Source organism: Phaenicophaeus curvirostris, unplaced genomic scaffold (genome assembly GCF_032191515.1).
Source record: "Phaenicophaeus curvirostris isolate KB17595 unplaced genomic scaffold, BPBGC_Pcur_1.0 scaffold_50, whole genome shotgun sequence".
NCBI lineage: Eukaryota > Metazoa > Chordata > Aves > Cuculiformes > Cuculidae > Phaenicophaeus > Phaenicophaeus curvirostris.
In genome coordinates, this window is record NW_027206673.1 from 1,568,863 (window position 1) to 1,575,349 (window position 6,487).

Here is a 6,487-nt window from a genome sequence, read left to right on the forward strand (position 1 = left end):
TTTGTCATTATCTTGAAAATTAATTCAAATATAAGAATTAAAAAGTTTCAGTTCGCTTTAACCTCTGAAATCAAGCTGTATGTGGTTAGCATCTTGACAGAGCAGTGTATAAAATTTCTTGATATATGTTTTTCTGAGATAGCTTTATTAAACTTTTTGAAATATTTGTTACTTTTGAATATTTAAAAAAAAATCCTGTCTTAAATTAGGTGAACACATTTCTATGTGTCTTCAATGTACTAGCAAATTATATCTTTCAGTTTCATATTTGTGGAAAGTTACAATCTTGAGTCCATGATGTTTATCTGTTGTTTGTTCCCTCTCCCCCACCCCGTTTGTTACAGGATGAAGTACATGAGAGGGATAGGTTCAGTGACTTCTTGTTAATAAAACTGAGAGATGTGTTGCAGAAACAGGATAATTTAAAACTAATTATTTCTAGTGCTGCTCTGGATGCAGATCTCTTTGTTAGATATTTTGGAAGTTGCCCAATAATGCGCAGTAAGTATTCGTGTAAAATCTTAAGTCTAGGTATACCTGCCGTAGCATTTATAGGTTAAACAATAGCAGACCGTGCTGAGTAATGGAACATGATAAATACACTAAGAGTTACAGCAATGCTTGCTCTTAGTTTGTTAATTTTGTGGGTTTTTTAGCTATTTGCATAGATCTGAGAGTTTTTATCGCAGGAAGTTCTGTAAGTGCAGGGATGTCCTGGCCCATGCTCTGATTAATTCAGGAAACAGGAAAAGGTTCTTAAAGTGCTGGTCTACATGATAGTGTAGACCCTAGGATCTGCAACAGTGTGATCGATTTTAATTCGTTCCTGTGAATTCCAGTTCTTCAGGTCTCTCAGAGATTGCTGCTGGTTAGTGGATAAAACACAGATAACTGCAGCTGGTCACTGCAGAAGTACAGTCTTAGGTAAATTGGGTTTTCATATTTTAATCATATGATTCTTTATTTTAAATAAATTAGCTAATAGTCTAGGTAAACACTGAGAAAAAACATGGCAATTTCTGTTAATTTTGATTTGGACTTTGTAATCTGCAGTTAGATGACATTCAAATGCAAGGAAAAGTTATCGTTACTGCTGTTTTTATTTCATTTGACTCATCTTTAGTAGAGGTAAAACGTGTGGAAGATGCTTTGTATTTCTTTCTCTTCACCCTTCTGGCTTGCAAATTTTGCACATGGGTGACCTCCTGTGGCACCTCTAGATCTTCCTTTTTCAGCAACAATGTCTAAGTACAACTTGTTCTCAGTAGGAGTGTTTCAAGAGAAACCTTGTATTTTCAAACCAACATAGTAGGCTTTCTGCATGTCAGCCTTTTTTTTTAAGAAGCTCAACAGTCCCAGGATATGAGTAGAATCACTTAACTGAGAATCTTATCTACAAATCATCGGTTTAATTTTTTGAATGTTCCTGAAAAAGAAAACTGTGTCGTTATAGATAGAAATATTTAATTGTCAATTCTCAATTTGTACCTAGTAAAATAAGGCTTGCAACTTGTTGGAGGCAGGAATCCGGAAATTACGCTATTTCAGTGATTTAGACTTATTTTTGGAGAAGGAAACCTCAGTTCTAATTATTTTATGGCTTTCCACAAGACTCTCCTTGTGGCTTTCCTGTTCATTTAGATCAGTATGCTTATTCAGGAAATCCTGATGACAATCTTTTTCTCTGGTTAACCTGAGTGGCTGCACTGCTATCACTTACTTTAGTCTGCAAAACAGATGAGTTACAGTTGAAAAAAACCCTTTGCTTTTTCCAATTTTGAGAATTTAGGAAATAAAAGAAGAGGGTTTGCAGGCTTTCTCTGTTAATGTCATGAGAAAGATTTGATCCTCCTTCAATAATATAGCTGACAAAATCCTTAGCACAGAAACCACCAGTTTGTGGTTGTGCGTTCCTGTAGCACACACTTTGTGATCAATGCTGGAAGACTTTGTAATACCTTCTAAAAGTATGTGAGCTGTAGCTTGTTATTTCTGAACAAGAGAAAAGCCCTAAGTGATTTAAACTAAGGTATGGTAAACGTCTGCTAAGGTATGAGAAATTAAAATCTAGAGATTTTAATTCTTCCTGTGAGAGAGAATCCTTTAATGCCTTGTAAGTAAGGTCTAGGAGACAGTGATATTGAAACAGAAATCAGGGTAGATTGTTAGGAAATAAGGACCGTTGGATTGTCTTATTTGTCAGGAAGTACTCCGTAAAAAAGAGCCAAATTGGGCTGAAGCGATTGAGGAAATTGAGTGAAGTTTTTCTAAGGAGATAAAGTGGTTTAATATAAAGGTGATGGTCTGCTTGTGGGATCGTGCACTAAAACTGTATTAATTGCGGTTATAATTTTTAATCCAGGTGTCTTACACAATTAACTGTTCTTTTGTAAACATAAACAAAAATGAGTCTTTTTTTTTTCTCATTTTGATAAAATTGCCATTTATAACTGTCAATCTTCAGAGCATCTCTTGGTGTAACACTTAAAGAATTGAAGAGGTTAATGGGAAACAAGGTGCCCAGCTGACATTCCCCTTTTGAAATTTGTTTTGTTTTGTGGCCCGGTAATCTTAACAAAATGAACTCCACTGAAGATACTTCTACAGTTCTTTTCAAGGAAAAGAATAATTCCTTAAATCAGGCCCTAAGAATGTATAATTCACTTTTTGTATCTGCAAAACCCTTTTTTAAAATTCGGATCATAAATGAAGCTAGGGAATATCTAACACTTTATGAACTACTTTTACTTTCAGTACAAGGAAGACCTTTTGAAGTTAAGGAGATGTTTTTGGAGGATATTTTACGAAGCACTGGGTATACAAACAAAGAGATGCTAAAGTACCAAAAAGAGAAGCAGCAAGGTTTGTGGACCTCTTAATTCTTCTTCTTAATTCCTCTTAATTGTTAGGGTTGGAAATGAGTCTCATTGACTGATAGATTGAACAGCTACATGGGATGATTCTCTGTTAAAATTCCAAAGTCAGAATATGAAATGAGGTGTGATTAGAAGACAGCAAGTATCTTTTAGATCTCAGTGTTTACATTATTGCAATAGATTATGGGACGAAGCAATCACGAGATGACAGGGTTTTCAGTTCTAGGTGGGGTGAAGAGGGAGGTTAGCAGAACAGTTGCATTAAACTTCCAGAGGGCAGATTTTGGACTGTTCAGAAGGCTGGTTGGCAAAGTCCCATGGGAGACAGTACTTAAGGGCAAGGGAGCCCACAAGGGCTGGGAGCTATTCAAAAAGGAAATCCTAGCAGCTCAGGAGAAAGCCATCCCCATGTTCCAGAAAAAGAGCTGGTGGGGGGGAAAAAACCAGCTTGGTTGAGCAGGGAGATTTTGAGAGATATCAAAAAGAAGAGAAATGTCTGAGCTTTGGAAGAAGGGACAGGCATCTTGGGTGGACTACAAGAGGGAAGTGAGATCATGAAAAAATCAGAAGGGCCAAGGCCCAACTAGAAATCAGATTGGCAAAGTCTGTGAAAGATAACAAAAAATCTTTCTATAAATATATTAACAATAAAAGGAGGACTAGGGAGACCATACAGTCCCTATTGGACGCAGAAGGAACAACAGTGACAGGGGATGAGGAAAAGGCTGAGGTACTTAATGCCTTCTTTGCCTCAGTCTTTAATTGTAAAGAAAGTTGTTCTGTCTGTGTACAAACCCAGGAGCTAGAGGAGCAAAATGAGGCTCCCATGATCCAAGAGGAGGTGGTCGGAGCCTTGCTTGCCCAACTAGACACCCACAAGTCTATGGGGCCAGATGGAATCCACCCAAGGGTGTTGAGGGAGCTGGTGGATGTGCTGGTCAAACCCCTTTCCATCATCTTCCAACAGTCCTGGAAGACTGGGGAAGTCCCACTGGACTGGAGGCTGGCTGATGTTGTGCCCATCTACAAGAAGGGTCGCAGGGAGGACCCAGGGAACTACAGGCCTGTCAGTCTGACCTCAGTGCCAGGGAAAGTCATGGAGCAGGTGATCTTGAGTGCTATCATGAAGCACATGCAAGAGAACTGGGTGATCAGGCCCAGTCAACATAGGTTCACAAAAGGCAGGTCTTGCCAAACTAACCTGATCGCCCTCTGTGATAAAGTGACTCAGCTACTGGATGAGGGAAAGGCTGTGGATGTATGTTCCTGGACTTCAGTAAAGCCTTTGACAGAGTTTCTCACAGCGTTCTGCTTGAGAAACTGTCAGCCTCTGGCCTGGACAGGTGCACACGCTCCTAGGTGGAAAACTGGTTGGCTGGCCGGGCCCAGAGAGTGGTGGGAAATGGAGTTAACTCCAGCTGGAGGCCAGTTACAAGTGGGGTTCCCTAGGGCTCAGTGCTGGGTCCAGCCCTGTTCAATGTCTTTATCAATGACCTGGATGAAGGCATCGAGTGCACCCTTAGCAAGTTTGTGGATAACATTAAGCTGGGTGGAAGTGTCGATCTGCTGAGGTTCTCCAAAGGGATCTGACCAGTGACATCTTGGCTTGTATCAGAAATGGCGTGGCCAGCAGGTCCAGGGAGGTTATACTCCCTCTGTACTCTACACTGGTGAGACCACTCCTCGAATCCTGTGTTCAGTTCTGGGCCCCTCACCACAAGAAGGATGTTGAGGCTCTGGAGCGAGTCCAGAGAAGAGCAGCAAAGCTGGTGAAGGGGCTGGAGAACAGGTCTTATGAGGAACGGCTGAGGGAGCTGGGGTTGTTTAGCCTGGAGAAGAGGAGGCTGAGGGGAGACCTCATTGCTCTCTCCAACTACCTGAAAGGAGGTTGTAGAGAGGAGGGAGCTGGCCTCTTCTCCCAAGTGACAGGGGACAGAATGAGAGGGAATGGCCTCAAGCTCTGCCGTGAGAGGTTTAGGCTGGACATTAGGAAAAACTTTTTCACAGAAAGGGTCATTGGGCACTGGCAGAGGCTGCCCAGGGAGGTGGTTGATTCACCTTCCCTGGAGGTGTTTAAGGGACAAGTGGACGAGGTGCTGAGGGCATGGTTTAGTATTTGATAGGAATTGTTGGACTTGATGATCTGATGGATCTTTTCCAACCTGGTGATTCTATATAACTTCAAAGAAATTTCTTTTTATGGTTGTATGTTTGCTTTCAGTTGATAAATGATGTATTTTTTGTAATTATTATTGAGTAGTATTGCATATTTATGGGGGATTTTGCCACATGAAAACTATAGAAGCAGAAAATACTACGTGCTGACTTTTGGATGAAAATTGGAGTGTAGCTGTTAGAGGGCACGATTTTGTACATTTTGTACAGAACACTTCCACTGCATTCTTCAGGCGTATGTGTATTCAATGCTATCGAATCATAAAATGGCTTGGGTTGGATGGGACCTTAAAGCCCAACCAGGTCCCACGCCCTTGTCATGGGCCAAGGACACCTCCCACCAGACTACACTGCTCAAGGCTCCATCCAACGTGGCCTTGAACCCTTTGAGGAAGGCAGCATCGACAACTTCCCTGTGCAGCCTGTTCCAGGGTCTCATCCCCTTCATTGTGAAGAATTTCTTCCTCATATCTAGTCTAAATCTTCTCCCTTCTAATTTAAAGCCATCCCCCATGTCCTTATCACTGCAATCCCTCCCCAGCTCTCTTGTAGATTCCCTTCAGGTACCAGAAGGCTGATGTAAGGTCTCTCCAGAGCCTTCTCTTCTCCAGGCTGAACAAGCCTAACTCTCTCATCCTGTCCTCATAGCAGAGGAGCTCCAGCCCTCTGATGATCTTCATGGCCCTGCTCTAGACCCATTCATATGGTTCCATGTCCCCCTTATGCAGGGGATTCCAGTGCTGGACACAGTACTCCTGGCAATGGAAAGTAATGATCACAGAGGGTATGACCAAACAAGCCAACAATAATCAATAACCAGTGCAATAATATATGGTCCTACGTCTATGTTTATTGCATTGCTCAGTTCTGGTCATTGTGGATAAAAGAGTTCAGTTAAGGCACTGCTGTTATCTACTGTTGCTTCTGCTTGTATAGAAAACCTAGTTGTTACATACGGGAGCTATATCACTTCTTATTTGGTATTTTACTTTCGGAGAAATATCTGGACTGAGAATTGCTTAGGAAGCTCATTGGAATGCAGTAAGTTGGAATATTGGAGAGACTGGGGGGTTAACCACCTAAATGATATTTTTTTACCTTATTCTTATAGCAATTGTTTACAGTGGTGCACTTTGGATGCCCTTAATCATGGAATTTATATGGGTTGGTAACAGCATTATAGATAAATAAAAGAGCTTGAATGGTATAACTATTTCTTGTAACTGGAAACAATGGATAATTAGGACAGATGTAAAACTCTTTTTGGAAATACTTTATGCATCCTAGAAGAAAAACAGCAAAGCACTCTTACTGAGTGGTGTTCTACTCAAGAACATAAGAGCAAACCAGGATCTCGGAGGCAAAGATCTGTCCGAAGTGCAAATGAAGAGAATAATCTCTTCAGTGACGGTGGTGACCCTGTATTTAATCAGCTG